Below are 19867 nucleotides of genomic sequence, written 5' to 3' on the forward strand. Positions count from 1 at the left end.
GAGCACACTATTGATCTGGTCACTGTTGAGAAAACAATGAGGTCTTTGATTGGTCAGAACAAGTCGCATACTTCCTTACCTTCTTCTGTTTGGGCAACAGAGAAATGTGTTGCATATAAGAAGAGTGCTCATTTTAACAGAACTAAGAAGCAACTTTGTTAGATAGGCAAACATTTTAGAAATTCAATTTTCCTACAGTGTGTGATATTCTCTGATAATATTAGTTACCATTGTCCAAACGTGTCATGTACCAGTATCCTCTTTATAAAAATAATTTTGCTGAACAGGGCATTGTAAGGTACGCAAGTTTATCTTCATTTCCTTCAACTGTACATTCTTCTCATATTCATTGATACTTCTGTCTCCATGGGGTACCCTGAAAAGGCCTTCCATCATCATCAACCTCTTTTCCAAAGGCTTGAAAAGATGAAAAGTTAAGATGGCTATTAATCATCAATGGGTGGGAGATTATGTAAATTCATTTAAAAATCGTTTAAAAATTCAAGATTTTATGCTAACCAATTCTTAAACACAATGTGTGTTTCTGGTTAGGTTAAATAAAACTTTTTTTCCTTGCATACAACCTTTTTGGATAAAAGATCTGAATAAAAATAAGCAATGCCTTAGAAAATGTAAAGTTTTAATTAATAACTGAGACATACCAGACATTATTGACTATGAGACAGCACAGGAAGCCTTGAGCTCCTGCACTTTCTACCCAAAACATCTCTGGATATCACCCACACTCATGAGAAGGATAAACTGATGTCATAGACAAACAATATCATTTGAATCTAACTGCCTTGATCAGGCCCTGAGAAACTAAGGACTAAACTAATTTATTCAGGCTGCACTGACCACCCCAGGGTAGAACTCCCTAGGATAGGAGACCACACTGGGAGCCTTGTTAACCTGATTGACTAATACATGCCTTTTTGAGGTGCCCTAACATTGTAAACTCTTTGTTTCCAGGGGTACTGCATGTACCTCCTGAGAATGTCCTTCTTGTGTGGAAACCCTGCTTATCATGACACTGCCTCTGCCCTGTCTCTTCTCTGGGGCTGGATATGGCTCCAGGGATCCAAGTTCCTGATGCACCTCTCTCTTAGTTATTTGGATGCCAAAATGCCTTGCCACTGTGCTTCACACTGCCCCCAGTGTTCTAAGTTACAGCTTCGACCCACTATCACAGAAGCCACACTATTGTTTCTCTATGCCCTGCCCGCAGGGTCCTGAGTTGGGTCTTTAAGCCACCATCACTGAGCTATAATGTTGTTGCTCTGTGTCCTACACCCTGGGGCCTGATTCAGGACTCTGACCTACCATCCCCAGGGCATGCTTCCTTTGCACCCCACAGCTGGTCCAGGCCATTGCTATGCCTTTTAATCCCTGGTCCCATGCTGCTTCATCCTGCTTCCCCCCAAGGACCGAGTCACTACTACGAGCTCCAGTAACTCAGACTCTCATTCCATAGTGACTTTCACATGTCTACATTTCACACACCACCACCACTACCACAGCAAGTGCTCCTGTGCCACAGGTCCCAGGTGTCACTATAGCTCTGCAAAACCTTGAGTCCAGGACATGAATCTGCTGATGTTCTGAGTACCTGTGTCCCAGACCTGGTACTAAGAGGAATTTACTCAGCTGGAACTTTCCCAATGGGCAAAAAGGAGAACAAGAGGACCCCAGTAGCTTTTTGCACTGACAACCTCAATAGATTTAGCCTCCACTGTCACCACACACACCTGCAGTATTACCTTAGTCTTGGTCACCATGGAACCCTAGAGTCTTTCCCAAAGTTGACCTCAGCTGATGGAGATTCAAGGAGACCATAACATTGCACCCTCCCTGGAACCAGAGATGTTACACCCCACCTCACAGGTGCCCTCACAGCCACCTTCAACTGAAGGTCTTTCCAAACTGAAGTCAGTCCATAAATACTGTAAGAGGTGACTGCTCACTCAAATGCACAGATATCAATGCAAAGGCATTAGAAACATGAAAAAACAAGGAAACATGACATCACCAAAGGAACAGAATAATTTTTAAGTAAACAACCCCAAAGAAATTTAGATCTGTGAGTTACCTAAAAAAAAAAAAAAAATTCCAAATGATTATATTAAGGAGGTGCAATGAGATTCAAGAAAACACAGACAACTCAATAACTCAGGAAAACAATATATTGAAATGAAAAATACAGTAAGGAGATTTAACAGCAGGCTTACTCATGCAGAATCTGTGAACTTGAATACAGATCTTTTGAAATTATCTAGTCAGAGGAGAAAAACGAAATAAGAATGAGAAAAGTGGAGACAGTCTATGTGAATTGTGGGACATCAGTAAGTGAAATAATGTTTGCATTATGGGAGTCCCGGAAGGAGAAGGGAGAGAGGGAGAAGAGGCAGAAAGCTTATTTAAGAACTAATGTGGAAAACTTCAAAAATCTTCGGTGATATATGGATATCCATGTACATGAAGCTCAAAGATCCCCAAACAGACTCAACTAAAAGAGATCTTCATTGGAAGATCAGCAAGAGTGAATAAAAAGGACAAAGCCAACTAAAAAATAATCAGAAAACAATTTAAAAATGGTAATTGTAAACCCTTACTTATCAATAATTACTCTAAATGGAAATAGTTTAAATTTCTCAAGAGACATAGAATGGTGAATAGAAAAAAAAAAGATTCAATTATCTATTGTCTACAAGACACTCACATAAGATTTACGGACACACATCTGCTGAAAGTGAAGGGATGGAAAATGTATTCCTTCTGAAACTTTTCCACAAACTTGAAGGTGGAGGCAGTTCCAAACTTATTTTATAAGGTCAATATTATCCGGATGCAAAACTAGATAAGGACACATAAGAAGTAAAATTATAGGCCAATATTTATTCCCTGATGACAAGAGATGCTAAAATCTTCAACAAAATACTAGAAAACCTAATTCAAGAGCATATTAAATGCATTATACACCATGATCAATTGAGATTTATGCTTCAAATGCAGTGAGGCTTCAATACACAAAAATCAAGTTGTGATATACATCATTAACAGAATAAAGGATAAATTCATATGATCATCTCAGTAGGTGCAGAAAAAGTATTTGACAATATTTAACACCCTTTTATTACAAAACTCTCAATAAATTGAGTATAGAAGAAACATAACTAAACATAATAAAGGTCATATATGACAAACTGACTGCTAATATCATACTCAGTGATGAAGGATTATAAACTTTTTCTCTTAGGTCAGAAATAAGAATGCTTACTCTTACCACTTCTATTCAGCATAGTACTCGATGTCCTAGCCAGAATAATCAGCCAAGAAAAAGAAATAAAAGACATTCACACTCGAGAGGAAGAAGTAAAATTGTCTTTGTAGATGACATGATCTTGTATCTAGAAAATACTAAAGACTTCACCAAAAAAACTCTTAGGACTAAAAAATGAATTCAGTAAAGTGGCAGGAAAAAAAATCAATATACAAAAAGCAGTTGCATTTCTGTAAACTAACAATGAACTATCTGAAAGAGAAATTTAAAAATCAATACCATTTACAATTGCATCAAAACATTAAGATATATAGAAATGAATTTAACCAAGGAGTTGAAAGATCTGTACACCAAAACTATAAGACTTTTACAAAAGAAATTGAAGGGGACAAAGACAAATGGAAAAAAAATCCCACATTCTTGGGTTGGAAGAATTAATATTGCTAAAATGTTCATACTACCCGAAGCAATCCACAGGTTCAGTAAAATTCCTATCAAAATCCCAATGGCATTTTAAACAGAAATAGAAAAAAAACTATCTTAAAATTTGTATGAAAGCACAAAAGAATACAAATAGGTAAAGCCATCTTAAGCAAGAAGAACAAAACTGGAGACATCACAATTCCCTTTTTCAAACTGTATTAGAAAGCTATAGTAATCAAAACAGTATGGTACTGGAATAAAAGCAGACACTTAGACCTATGGAACAGATTGAGAGCCCAGCAGTAAACCTACACATACATGTTCAGCTAATCTTTGACAGTGGTTCAAAAAACACTCAATGGCGAAATGATATCCCCTTTAATAAATGATGTTGAAAAATTGGATATCCACATGCAAATGAATAAAACTAGACCCCTATCTTACATAACTCAGAAAAGTTAACTCGAAATGGATTAAGGACTTAAATATAAGACCAGAAATTGTAAAACTCCTAGAAGAAAACACAGGGAAAAAATCTCTTTGACATTGGTCTTGGCAATAAATTTTTTTTGATAGGATGCCCTAAGTACAGACAACAATAACTAAAATAAACAAGTGGGAATTCATCAAACTAAAAAGCTTCTGTACAGCAAAGAAAACAACCAACAAATTGAAAAGGTAACCTACAGAATGGATGAAAATATTTTCAAACCATATATCTGATAACAGGTTAATATCAAAAAATATAAAGAACATATATAACCCAATAGCAACCACCAACATAATCCAACTAAAAATGGGCAAAGGACTTGAATAGACGTTTTTCTAAAATAGAAATCCAAATATCCAACCAGTACTTGAAAAAATGCTCAATTTTACTAACTGTCAGGGAACTGCAAGTTAAAACCTCAATGAGGTATCAACCCACATATGTTAGGATATCTCTTGTCAAACTGACAAGAGATAAAAAGTATTGGAGAGAATGTGAAGAAAAGAGAATACTTGCGGACTCTTGGTGGGACTGTGTCAGTAAAACCATTATGGCAATATATTGATACATATGTTCCTTTAAAAAATTAAAATTAGAACTATCATATGATCAAGCAATCCCACTCCTGGTATTGTCCAAAGGAAACAAAATCAGTATCTTGAAGAAATATCTGTAATCCCATGTTCATTGTGGCATTTTTCACATAGCTAAGATACGGGGAAAAAATTGAAATGGGTTAAAAAAGTGGTTTAAAGTGTTCAAAGGTGAAGTGCTCTTCAACACATGAATGGATAAAGAAAATGTGATGATACATACAAACACACACAGAGAAATATTATTCAAAAAAGAAGAAAATCTTGTCATTTGTGACAACATTGATGAATATGGAGGGCATTATGCTAAGTGAAATAAGCCAGAAAGAGAATGACAAATGCTATTTGATGTTACTTAAAAGTAATTTAAAAAGCTGATTTTATGAAAACAAGGTGTATAATAGTGAGGGGCTGTGGGTAGGGAAAATGGGGAGATGTAGGACAAAGCACAAAAACTTTCAGTTATAAGATAAACTAGTTCTTTTGGGAGGGGGGAGGTATAGTTGTTTACAATGTTGTGTTAATTTCTACAGTATAGCGAAGTGAAGTAGAGTTCCCTGTGCTATACAGCAGGTTTTCATTAGTTACCTATTTTATACATATTAGTGTTTATATGTCAACCCCAATCTCCCAATTCATCCCAGCCTCTCTTTCCTGCCTTGGTGTCCATATGTTTGTTCTCTAAGTCTGTGTCCCTATTTCTGCCTTGCAGACAGGTTCATCTGTACCATTTTTCTACATTCCACACATATGTGTTAATATATGATATTTGTTTTTCTCTTTCTGACTTACTTCACTCTGTATGACAGTCTATAAGTCCATCCACGTCCCTAAAAATGAGCTAATTTCATTCCTTTTTATGGCTGAGTAATATTCCATTGTATATATGTACCACATGTTCTTTATCCATTCGTCTGTCAATGGGCATTTAGGTTGCTTCCATGACCTGGCTACTGTAAATAGTGCTGCAATGAACATTGGGGTGCATGTGTCATTTTGAATTATGGTTTTCTCTGGGTATGTGCCCATTGGTGGGATTGAAGGGTCATATAGTAGTTCTATTTTTAGTTTTTTAAGGAACCTCCATACTGTTCTCCATAGTGGCTGTATCAATTTACATTCCCACCAACAGTGCAAGAGGGTTCCCTTTTCTTCACACCCTGTCCAGCATTTATTGTTTGTAGAATTTTTGATGATGGCCATTCTGACCAGTGTAAGGTGATACCTCATTGTAGTTTTGATTTGCAATTCTCTAATAATTAGTGTTATTGAGCATCTTTTCACATGTTTGTTGACCATGTGTATATCTCCTTTGGAGAAATGTGTATTTAGGTCTTCTGCCCATTTTTTATTGGGTTGTTTGGTTTTTTGATGTTGAGCTGACTGAGCTCTTTGTATATTTTGGAGATTAATCCTTTGTCAGTTGCTTTGTTGGCAAATATTCTCTTCCATTTTGAGAGATGTCTTTTCATCTTGTTTATGGTTTCCTTTGTTGTGCAAAAGCTTTTAAGTTTCATTATGTCCCATTTGTTTATTTTTGTTTTTATTTCCATTACTCTAGGAGGTGGGTCAAAAAAGATCTTGTTGTGATTTATGTCAAAGAGTGTTCTTCTTATGTTTTCCTCTAACAGTTTTATAGTGTCCAATCTTACATTTAGGTCTTTCATCCATTTTGAGTTTATTTTTGTGTATGGAGTTAGGGAGTGTTCTAATATCATTCTTTTACATGTAGCTGTCCAGTTTTCCCAGCACAACTTATTAAAGAGACCGTCTTTTCTCCATTGTATATTCTTGTCTACTTTTTCATAGATTAGTTGACCATAGGTGCATGGGTGCGTGAATATATCTCTGGGCTTTCTATCCTGTTCCATTCATCTATATTTCTGTTTTTGTGCCAGTACCATAGTTTCTTGATTACTGTACCTTTGTAGTATAGTCTGAAGTCAGGGAGCCTGTTTTCTCCAACTCCATTTTTTTTGTTGTTATTTTTTTTTTCCTCAAGATTGCTTTGGTTATTCATGGTCTTATTGTCTCTATACAAATGTTAAGATATTTTGTTCTAGTTCTGTGGAAAATGCCATTGGTAATTTGATAGGGACTGCATTGAATCTGTAGATTGCTTTGGATAGTATAATCATTTTCACAATATTGATTCTTCCAATCCAAGAACATGGTATATCTCTTCATCTGTTTGTGTCATCTTTGATTTCTTTTATTAGTGTCTTATAGTTTTCTGAGTACAGGTCTTTTGCCTCCTTAGGTAGGTTTACTCCTAGGTATTTTATTCTTTTTGTTGCAGTGGTAAATGGGAGTGTTTCCTTAATTTCTCTTTCTAATCTTTCGTTGTTAGTGTATAGAAATGCAAGAGATTTCTGTGCATTAATTTTGTATCCTGCAACTTTACCAGATTCGTTGATTAGCTCTAGTAGTTTTCTGGTGGCATCTTTAGGATTTTCTATGTATAGTATCATGTCATCTGCAAACAGTGACAGCTTTACTTCTTCTTTTCCAATTTTGATTCCTTTTATTTCTATTTCTTCTCTGATTGCTGTGGCCAGGACTTCCAAAACTATGTTGAATAATAGTGGTGAGAGTGGGCATCCTCGTCTTGTTCCTGATCTTAGAGGAAATGGTTTCAGTTTTCCACCATTGAGAATGATGTTTGCTGTGAGTTTGTCACATATGGCCTTTATTATGTTGAGGTAGGTTCCCTCTCTGCCCACTTTCTGGAGACTTTTTATCCTAAATTGGTGTTGAATTTTCTCAAAAGCTTTTTCTGCATCATTTGAGATGATCATTTGTTTTTTATTCTTCAGTTTGTTAATATGGTATATCCCATTGAATGATTTGCATATATCAAAGAATCCTTGCATCCCTGGGATAAATCCCTCTTGATCATGGTGTATGATCCTTTTAATTTGTTGTTGAATTCTGTTTGCTAGTATTTTGTTGAGGATTTTTGTGTCTATATTCATCAGTGATATTGGTCTGTAATTTTCTTTTTTTGTGATATCTTTGTCTGGTTTTAGTATCAGGGTGATGGTGGCCTCATAGAATGAGTATGGGAGTGTTTCTTCCTCTGGGAAGAGTTTGAGACGACTCATTCTGAGGACAGTGTACAGCATAGCGATTATAGTTAATAATATGGAACTGAATATTTGAAAATTGCTGAGAGTAGATATTAAGCATTATCACCACACACACACATATGAACATACACACACAAAACACACACACACAGGATTTAACTATGTGAGGTGATGGGCATGTTAATTATCTTGATCTTGATAATATTTTCATAATCTATATGTTAAACAAATCATCACATTGTGCACTTTAAATATATATGATTATATTTGCCAATTATTCCTCATTAAACCTGGAAAATAATAATAAAAAGATGAAAAACCCCATTGAAATGTGCACAGGATTTGAATAGACATTTCTCTAAAGAAGATATACAAAGGCTACACAAGCACTGAAATGATGGTTGACATCAGTAGTCATTACGGAAATGCAAATCAAAACCACAATAAAATATTACTTCATGCCTGCTAGGGTGTCTAAGACAGAAAAAACAGACAACAAGTGTATGCAAAGATGTAGAGTAATTATAACCCTCATACATTGCTGGTGGGAGTGTAAAATGGTGTGGTCACTTTTAAAAAGTGTGTATCACTTTCTCAAAATGTTTAACATAGAGTTATCATTCGATCAAGCAATTTTACTTTTAGTTATATACCTGAGATAAATAGACTTATATGTCCACACAAAAACTTGAGCACAAATTTTTTCATAACAAATTATTTATAATAGACAAAAATGAAAACCAAATACACATAATCTGATGAATGTATAACAAACTATTATATCAATAAAATAGATTATTATTTAGCATTAAAAAGGAATGAAGTACTGATTTGTGCTATAACATACATAAACGCTGAAAACATTGTGCTAAGTGAAAAAAGCAAACTACAAAAAACCGCACATTATATGATTTAATTTCTATGAATTTTCCAGATTAGGCAAATGTATGGAAACAAAGTAAATTAGTGAGGGCTTATGGCTGGGGAAAGGGAGGATGAAGATTGACTATTACTCGGTATAGTGTTTCTTTTTGCAATGATGAAATGCTCTAACATTAGATTGTGATGATAGTTGTACAACTCTAAATTACTAAAAACAATTTAATTGTATATATTTTACATAGGTGAATTTACAATATTTGAATTATATATCTATAAAAATGTTTTTTAAAATTCATGATTAAGAAAATTACAAGCCATAAACTGGGAAAACTGTATTTCAAAACATATAGCTGATAAAGAACTTGTATGCAGAAAACATATAAAAGGTTATTCCCTGGTGTTCCAGTGGTTAGGACTCAGTGCATTCATTGCTGGGGCCTAGGTTCGCTCCCTGGCTGGGGAACTAAGATCCTGCAAGCTGGACATATTTAAAGTGATGAAGGGGAATACCTACAACCAAGATTACTCTACCCAGCAAGGATCTTATTCAGATTTGACAGAGAAATTAAAACCTTTACAGACAAGCAAAAGCTAAAAGAATTCAGCACCACCAAACCAGCTTTACAACAAATGTTAAAGGAACTTCTCTAGGCAGGAAACACAAGAGAAGGAAAAGACCTACCATAACAAAGCCCCCCAAATTAAGAAAATGGTAATAGGAACATACATATCGATAATTACTTTAAATGTAAATGGATTAAATGCTCCAACCAAAAGACAGACACTGGCTGAATGGATACAAAAACAAGACCCATATATATGCTGTCTACAAGAGACCCACTTCAGACCTAGGGACACATACAGACTGAAATTGAGGGGATGGAAAAAGATATTCCATGCAAATGGAAATCAAAAGAAAGCTGGAGTAGCAATTCTCATAACAGACAAAATAGACTTTAAAATAAAGACTATTACAAGAGACAAAGAAGGACACTACATAATGATCAAGGGATCAATCCAAGAAGAAGATATAACAATTGTAAATATTTATGCACCCAACATAGGAGCACCTCAATACATAAGGCAAATGCTAACAGCCATTAAAGGGGAAATAAACAGTAACACAATCATAGTAGGGGACTTTAACACCCCACTTTCACCAATGGACAGATCATCTAAAATGAAAATAAATAAGGAAACACAAGCTCTAAATGATACCTTAAACAAGAGGGACTTAATTGATATTTATAGGACATTCCATCCAAAAGCAACAGAATACACTTTCTTCTCAAGTGCTCATGGAACATTCTCCAGGATAGATCATATCTTGGGTCACAAATCAAGCCTTGGTAGATTTAAGAAAATTGAAATCTTGTCAAATACCTTTTCTGACCCTAACGCTATGAGACTAGATATCAATTACAGGAAAAAATCTGTAAAAAAACCCACAAACACATGGAGGTCAAACAATACACTACTAAATAACCAAGACATCATTGAAGAAATCAAAGAGGAAATCAAAAAATACCTAGAAACAAATGACAATGAAAACATGATGACCCAAAACCTATGGGATGCAGCAAAAGCAGTTCTAAGAGGGAAGCTTATAACAGTACAATCCTACCTTAAGAAACAAGAAACATCTCAAATAAACAACCTAACCTTACACCTAAAGCAATTAGAGAAAGAAGAACAAAAAACCCCAAAGTTAGCAGAAGGAAAGAAATCATAAAGATCAGAGCAGAAATAAATGAAAAATAAATGAAGGAAACGATAGTAAAGATCAATAAAACTAAAAGCTGGTTCTTTGAGAAGATAAACAAAATTGATAAACCATTAGCCAGACTCATCAAGAAAAAAAGGGAGAAGACTCAAATCAATAGAATTAGAAATGAAAAAGGAGAAATAACAACTGACACTGCAAAAATACAAAGGCTCATGAGAGATTACTACAAGCAACTATATGCCAATAAAATGGAAAACCTGGAGGAATGGACAAATTCTTAGAAATGCACAACCTTCCGAGAGTGAACCAGGAAGAAATAGAAAATATGAACAGACCAATCACAAGCACTGAAATTGAAACTGTGTTTAAAAACCTTCCAACAAACAAAAGCCCAGGACCAGATGGCTTCACAGGCGAATTCTATCAAACATTTAGAGAAGAGATAACACCTATCCTTCTCAAACTCTTCCAAAATATAGCAGAAGGAGGAACACTCCCAAACTCATTCTACGAGGCCATCATCATCCTGATACCAAAACCAGACAGAGATGTCACAAAGAAGGAAAACTACAGGCCAATATCACTGATGAACATAGATGCAAAAATCCTCAACAAAATACTAGCAAACAGAATCCAACAGCACATTAAAAGGATCATACACCTTGATCAAGTGGGGTTTATCCCAAGAATGCAAGGATTCTTCAATAAATGCAAATCAATCAATGTGATACACCATATTAACAAACTGAAGGAGAAAAACCATATGATCACCTCAATAGATGCAGAAAAAGCTTTTGACAAAATTCAACACCCATTTATGATAAACACACTCCAGAAAGTAGGCATAGAGGGAACTTACCTCAACCTAATAAAGACCATATATGACAAACCCACAGCCAACATCATCCTCAATGATGAAAAACTGAAACCATTTCCACTAAGATCAGGAACAAGACAAAGTTGCCCACTCTCACCACTATGATTCAACATAGTTTTGGAAGTTTTAGCCACAGCAATCAGAGAAGAAAAAGAAATAAAAGGAATCCAAATCAGAAAAGAAGAAGTAAAGCTGTCACTGTTTGCAGATGACATGATACTATACATAGAGAATCCTAAATATGCTACCAGAAAACTACTAGAGCTAATCAATGAATTTGGTAAAGTAGCAGGATACAAAATTAATGTACAGAAATCTCTTGCATTCCTATACACTAATGATGAAAAATCTGAAAGAGAAATTAAGAAAACACTCCCATTTACCATTGCAACAAAAAGAATAAAATATCTAGGAATAAACCTACCTAAGGGGACAAAGACCTGTATGCAGACAATTATAAGACACTGATGAAAGAAATTAAAGATGATACAAATAGATGGAGAAATATACCATTTTCTTGGATTGGAAGAATCAAAATTGTGAAAATGACTACACTACCCAAAGCAATCTACAGCTTCAATGCAATCCCTATCAAATTACCACTGACATTTTTCACAGAACTAGAACAAAAAATTTCACAATTTGTATGGAAACACAAAAGACCCCAAATACCCAAAGCGATCTTGAGAAAGAAAAACGGGGCTGGAGCAATCAGGCTCCCTGACTTCAGACTATACTACAAAGCTACAGTAATCAAGACAGCATGCTACTGGCAAAAAACAGAAATATAGATCAATGGAACAGGATAGAAACCCCAGAGATAAACTCATGCACCTATGGTCACCTTATCTTTGATAAAGGAGGCAAGAATATACAATGGAGAAAAGACAGCCTCTTCAATAAATGGTGCTGGGAAAACTGGACAGCTACATGTAAAAGAATGAAATTAGAACACTCCCTTACACCATACACAAAAATAAACTCAAAATGGATTAAAGACCTAAATGTAAGGTCAGACACTATAAAACTCTTAGAGGAAAACCTAGGCAGAACACTCTATTACATAAATCACAGCAAGATCCTTTTTGACCCACCTCCTAGAGAAATGGAAATAAAAAATAAATAAACAAATGGGACCTAATGAAACTTAATAGCTTTTGCAGAGCAAAGGAAACCATAAACAAGATGAAAAGACAACCCTCAGAATGGGAGAAAATATTTGCAAATGAAGCAACTGACAAAGGATTAATCTCCAAAATTTACAAGCAGCTTATGCACCTCAATAACAAAAAAACAAGCAACCCAATCCAAAAATGGGCAGAAGACCTAAACAGACATTTCTCCAAAGAAGATATACACATTACCAACTAGCACATGAAAGAATGCTCAACATCATTAATCATTAGAGAAATGCAAATCAAAACTGCAATGAGATATCATCTCACACCAGTCAGAATGTCCATCATCAAAAGATCTACAAACAATAAATTCTGGAGAGGGTGTGGAGAAAAGGGAACCCTCTTGCACTGTTGGTGGGAATGTAAATTGATACAGCCACTATGGAGAACACTATGGAGGTTCCTTAAAAAACTAAAACTAGAACTACCATACGACCCAGCAATCTCACTACTGGGCATATACCCTGAGAAAACCATAATTCAAAAAGAGTCATGTACCACAATGTTCATTGCAGCACTATTTACAATAGCCAGGACATGGAAGCAACCTAAGTGTCCATCAACAGATGAATAGATAAAGAAGATTTGGCACATATATACAATGGAATATTACTCAGCCATAAAAGGAAATGGAATTGAGTTATTTGTAGTGAGGTGGATGGACCTAGAGACTGTCATACAGAGTGAAGTAAGTCAGAAAGAGAAAAGCAAACACTGTATGCTAACACATATATATGGAATCTAAAAAAAAAAAAAAAAAAAGGTCATGACAAACCTAGGCAGAAGATGGGAATAAAGACACAGACCTACTAGAGAATGGACTTGAGGATACAGGGAGGGGGAAGTGTAAGCTGGGACAAAGTGAGAGAGTGGCATGGACATGTATACACTACCAAACGTAAAATAGATAGCTAGTGGGAAGCAGCCACATAGCACAGGGATATCAGCTCGGTGCTTTGTGACCACCTAGAGGGGTGGGATAGGGAGTGTGGGAGGAAGGGAGAAGGAAGAGGGAAGAGATATGGGGACATATGTATATGTATAACTGATTCACTTTGCTATAAAGCAGAAACTAACACACCATTGTAAAGCAGTTATACTCCAATATAGATGTTAAAAAAAAAAAAGTTAAGGAAAAAAAAAATCCTGCAAGCTCTGCAGCACAGCCAAATAAATAAATAAATCAAAATTTAAAAATTATAAAAAATTTTAAACTCTGAATTATCAATAATTAGAATATATATATAAAAGATTTGACCTGAAACTTTACCCAAAATCAATTAAAAGATGATCAAATCTGTTAGTAATACAAATGACATTTAAATCACATAGCATAGCCCTACGTATCTGTTAGAACAGCTAAAATTCAAATAACTGACAATACCAACTGCTGGCCAGAGTGGGAATACAAAATGGTACAGCACTTTCAAAAGCATTTTCACAAATGTTTATCAAGTTAAATACAGACTTGCTAAAAGCCAACAATTCTCCTTCTAGGTATTTACACAGTGAATAATAAATAACATGGTGTTGGATTATAACACAAAGTTGAATATACATATACGTGAGAGCATACTGATAAAAATAAATGGTTTAATAAACAAATGGGGAAGAAGGGATAAAACTTCCTTACAAGATTCCAAGTAATAAATATGTGGATACTCACTCCCTGAAAGTGGAGCTTAAGTCTTAAGTGTGAACTGGATTTAAAAGATTCACTTCCAAAAATAGAGTACAGAAGGGGAAAAATAGTAGCTTTAAAATGGAAACGTCCTGGCTAACACTACCTTAACTAAGTGATGAATGTTAACAAGCCACCAATAACTCATGTTGACGTCACGTATCCCCTGATAAGACATAATATTATCTATGTGATAATCTTCTCTAAAGACATAACTCTAATCTAGTCATAGCAAAACATCTGAGAAACTCAAATTGAGGGATATTGTACATAATATCTGACCAATACTCTTTAAATTTTCAAAGTCTTTAAAAATGGGAACACAGAAAATGTCACAGATAGGAGGTGATGAGGAAGCATGATGACTAAATGAAACATGGTATCGTGGATTGAATCCTGGAAGGGAAAAAGATAACATTAGTGGAAAAATTGGTGAAACCCAAATGAGGTCTGGAGTTTAGTTAATAGTAATATACCAATGTTAATTTCTTAGTTTTAACAAACACATTAACATTAAGTGAAGCTGGTATATGGGAACTCTCTGTATTATTCTTGCATCTTTTCTGTAAATCTAAAATCATTTCAAAATAAAAATTTATTTTAAAAAGCTAGAAATGAAACAGAGAGAAATCTCATATATGGTTGGAAAGATGCACAACAATTTGTTATCAATAACTACCTCCAGGGAGGGTATGGGAAGAGATAGGAGAATAAGTAGATTTCACTAGTTACTTCTTATAACTGTGTATTTTTAAAAAGCTTTATCACTGATAATATATTTATATATTACTTGTGGAAAACCATTAGGAAAGAAATTATTTGAAAGCGAAGATGGCCAGTTTTCATGATGATGAAGAGCTATGTTTGTCCTGAGCGACAACGTGTTTTGAATCTGCGAGAGAGAAAAATCCCTTCTGTATGTGACTGCTACTGGAGAAAGTAAAATTTACCATCTTCAGGTAAATTCAGTAATGATTTACCAGAACATAATTTCTTGTTGATGAGTCAGAAAATCCATCCCAAATAAATGAGGCTTCATGAGAAGCCAAAATGTGGGACGTATTTAAGCAACACAGGAGAATAAAATCCCGGATAAACACGGTAATCCTCCCCACCCCAGAGTCTTGTTTTAAGGAAAACCCAATGCAATAGAGAAAAACATATCACTTAATGGGTATCTAAGGACTCACTCCCTCTGTGGTTTCCTATTTGCCTCAAGGATCCTCTGGGGCACTTGCTGTTGTCATGTGTACATGTAATTGTCTATATGATCTCAGAAATACCACTTGCAGGTGGAAAACAAAATGCTCCAGTCTCCTAACACCAAGCCTTCTTCAGGAAGCAACCAGGAACATCACTACTTTGGGAAAGCATGTTTTTTTGAGGAAAATCCAGTGTGTATAGGTAAACAAGCGCAGGTAAAATGATGAAGAGACTGGCCTGGCTTCCAATAATTATATCTACTGTTTTGCCTCTCTTCGGGGTAATATTTCCCCTTAATAGAGTCCTTTGTAGCAACTTGAAAAGCCAAGGGGGAATATTTAGTTCAATTAACCTGGTGCAACTTTAAGGATACAGGACAAATGTTAAGAACATTTTTACTAAATTAAATCACCTTTTGGATCTGGTTCTTTCTTCAACTTTCACCTCCTTGTCCCACTGTTCTTAAGAGCTTTCCATAACCTCTATCTGGAAATTTAGTAGTCAGCTCATGGGAAAACATAATTATTGGGTCCCAGAAGTAAGTAAACCTAGTAAACATCAATGAAGCAGCATTAAGAGTAAATCCTCAGTGTCATCTTCATTTTTCAGTGGGAATTTACACATCACCACTGTTGCCACCAGGTGGTACCACTTGGCAATGTTGGTTGGGAAAGCGGGAAATTTTAATGAACTTTTCATGTACCAATCAGAGTTTTCCTTTTGAAATTTGTCCCTTACCCCACCCCTTAACTGTATTTTCCTACCCTACAGATTTGTTGTAGATTGACGTTTTCTTAATGCCTAAATACAATCTGCGTAACTAGTGACATGGTCATAAAAATTACATTTCATGCTTAGTTGCTTCTAGCCTGTTTCAAGCTGCTTAGAGTAGAAAATTCTCCATTTCTATTTCCACAAACTTTTAGGGAGGAATATGTTTCCTCTTGAATGCAGGCACAATCTTATTTCTCATTTAGAGCTTATGAAATCTGATTTAGTTATTATTTCTGAATTTATCCTGATGTGGTTTATGTAAGTTTCTATGAATAAATCTAAAGGAAAACACACCACTGACTATATCGGTTCATTCCTTGGCTGATGTGTGTTGTTTTAGAAAATGACCTCCTAGATTCAAGTACAAGGACAACAGATTCATTTTGCTGCACTCTATTTCACATTTATCTATGGTTTCTTTCATGGATTTATGTAACCAGATCCATAGGTAGGGGACTGCTAAGAAAAAAAGTTTGTGTGTTTACCTGTTGCATATCTAGCCGTGGCTATAAGAAATGGCTGCCTATGATCTCAAGGCATTCTCCATAGTGAAAATAGTTTGTGATCATAGGAAACCCATAGATCTTTATTACTGAGGCTTAACAGAACACATTAAACAGAAGACTAAAAATTAAATTATGAAACATCTGAAAACCCAGCATCAAAATCATGAAATTGATGATGGTGGAGGTAGGAACTATGAGAAATATAGTAGATCATGTTAGTTGTTTCCGTTTCTCTCTTCATGCCTCATCCTTTTGTGGTTCACTGTGGGTGGAGTTTATTTCCCCACCACATTGATGTTGGGCTTCTACGTGTGACTTGCTTTAGTCAGGGGAATGTGGTAGCAAGTAACAGAGTCAGTTCTAAGTTCAGGCATTAGGGGGAATCATGTAGTTTTTCTTGCCCATTTTTGGTTTCTGCCATCTTCCTTAAGAAGAGCAAGCCCCAGAATGAGAGAAGTATTGGTGGAATATATCTGTACTTGATTGGCAACCTAAAGCAAAATGCTCCACCTGACTTACAGACATGGCAGCAAGAAAATACATGTTTATTGTCATAAGCCATTGACATTTGTGGAGTCATTTTTTATCTCACATTATTGCAGCAATACTTGACCCGTAAAAATATTTTTAAAGGATTTAAAGCATTTAATTTGACTTTTGTTCCCCTTTCCTTCTTCTTTTGGTTCAACCAGATCAGTCATAGCCATTGAGGAAGAAAATGAGACATTAACAACAGGTGTTGTTCTCTCAGGACTCTTCCCCAATATGAAGTATGTCAGTATTCTTATCTACCTTATCATCCTGATCTACCTTGCTGCAGTAATTGGGAACTTCATCCTGCTCCTCCTGATATGGAAGGACTTGAGGCTCCACACTCCAATGCACTTTCTGCTCAGCCACCATTCTCTCATAGACCTGGCCCTCATCAGCGGCACTGTTGCAAAGATGATGGTAAACTTTTTCTCTGGAAGGAAGGACATCACTCGTGTTGGCTGTGGAACCCAGCTATTTTTCTTTTTTACTCTTGGGGGTGCTGAATATATCCTCTTGACCCTCATGGCCTATGACTGATATGTAGCTGTTTGTAACCCCTTGAGATATGCAGTCATTACAAACCAAGGGGTCTGTGCAAATGGTCATAGTGTCTTGGACTGGGGGCATTTTAGCTTCTACAGCCCACACATTCTATACTATGAATCTGCCTATCTGTGGCTCCAGAGAAATCCACCATTTCTTCTGTGAGATCCCAGCAATCATGAAGATCTCATGCAAAGACACTTCCACCTATGAAGTAGTGGTCTCTGTGATGGGCATCACATTTATCATCATCCCTTTTGGATTTATTATGGCTTCATACACCTTCATCTTCCTCACTGTCCTGCATATGAAATCCCCCCAAGGCAGGAACAAAGCCTTGGCCACCTGCTTCTCCCATCTTAACAGTGGTAAGCTTTTATCTAGGACCATATGTTTATATGTACATGACAACTGGTTCCTCTCATACCCCTGATCAGAAGCAGGCTGTGTCTGTATTTTGTACTGTCCTCACACCCATGCTCAATTCACTCATCTACAGCTTGAGAAACAAAGATGTGTTAGGAGCTTTCCAGAAGGTCCTGAGGAAACATCCAGTCTCTAAATGGAACACATACATATCAAGGTGGAAAACAGTTATCTAGAGGGACAAGAACAAAGACTCCAGGAGCATCACATTCGCATTTTCCAGCATGAGGTATTTTGCTGTAGCCCTATAGGCAAACCACATGGTTGAATTCGATTGGCAATATTAATTCAATCATAAATAGTTTGTAAGGAGCTTTTTCTCAATCAGTTTCTAATAATGTGTTTTCAAAATGGATCATTTCAATTGCTATTCATCAAACCAGTTCATAAACACAAAGTTCCAATCTTCTCTTTTTATATCTGAAATATTTAGACATTTTTCAGTGTCCTTGAGGCTCAGCTTTATTTGGTATTATTGGTGCTTCCAGTCTTGTTAATTTCCACTGTTAGAAGTACCAAGTTCCTGTGAAAGACATATGTGACTGACAATGTAAAAAAAGAATTGGTTTTATCATGGACAATAAAAACAATATTTTTTTCTCTTAAATACCCTAGAGAAACTAGGCTCTATTCTCCCTGCCTGTCTTGGATAGAAGCTTTTTTTGGTCTAGCTTCAGATCCTTCATCCAGTAAGTGCACTGGTAACTCAAGATAGAAAGTGGAAATAAGGGTCTCAAAAAGCTACATCTACCTGTCACCTATTTAGAGAAGGTACCCTCTGCCCATGCCAAATATTCCCCAGATTCTCTGGAATCAATGCATATTCATAGCTGTCTTTTTCCTTATGGGATACTTTTAAGCTCTTAGGAGTCACTGTCATTTATCTATAATGAATGCATAAATGGTGAAATTTGATGCACAGAGATAAAAATAATTGGAGTGTTTTTGAGTTTGGTAGTCTATGTAAAGTAATTATAAGGTTCATCAAAAAATGAAACAGATTGAACTATGAATAAGGCTGAAGTAACCAATAGAGATAAACAACATTTCACAGTTTGTTATACGAATATTAGAGAGGTGTTGTATTGGACTCCCAAGAGGAGATCCATGACTGCATGTGGAAACACATGCAAACCCAGATGGCCACCTAAGGCCAGAGTGGATGATGCCTCTATTGCTTAGAACACAGAATACAAGCAGGAAGGCTGACCAGCTGCTACAGAGAACAAGGGCTGTGAAAGGCATCCAGGTAAGGCTCTTCTCTGACATTGTGAAAGTGCCATCTGGGGCAATCCCACATTTCACATGACAAAAGAGGATAAAGTTTTGTTGGAATTGTGAGTCTCAGTAATAAGGTCCAAGTCAAGATTCTCTTGATGTAGAAAGATTTTATTTAGTTTTCTGTGACTAAGGAAATTGTCCTTGATAGCACGCCATATGAATCATAATAAAACTTTGTGATTGAAATAAATTGCAAAATCCAGTGTCAACAATAACCAGTTATGCCCCACAAAGAAAAAAATTAAATTGTGATATATATTATTTAACAACCTTCAGCTCATCAGAAGCCAAAAAGCACTCTAAAATCTATTGGTGGGTATGATGTGTAGAAAAGGGCATTTATGTGCTTCGCAGGTATAAATGTGCACTGTTATGGCTTTT

At 35.8% G+C, this 19867-nt stretch overlaps 1 pseudogene; it reads left to right on the forward strand.

Annotated features, from left to right (window-relative positions):
• The first annotated feature begins 245 nt into the window (after window positions 1-245).
• On the forward strand, window positions 246-18381 carry LOC132363456 (olfactory receptor 2T27-like; annotated as a pseudogene).
• Window positions 18382-19867: the final 1486 nt, after the last annotated feature.

The sequence above is a fragment of the Balaenoptera ricei genome, chromosome 3 (genome assembly GCF_028023285.1).
Source record: "Balaenoptera ricei isolate mBalRic1 chromosome 3, mBalRic1.hap2, whole genome shotgun sequence".
NCBI lineage: Eukaryota > Metazoa > Chordata > Mammalia > Artiodactyla > Balaenopteridae > Balaenoptera > Balaenoptera ricei.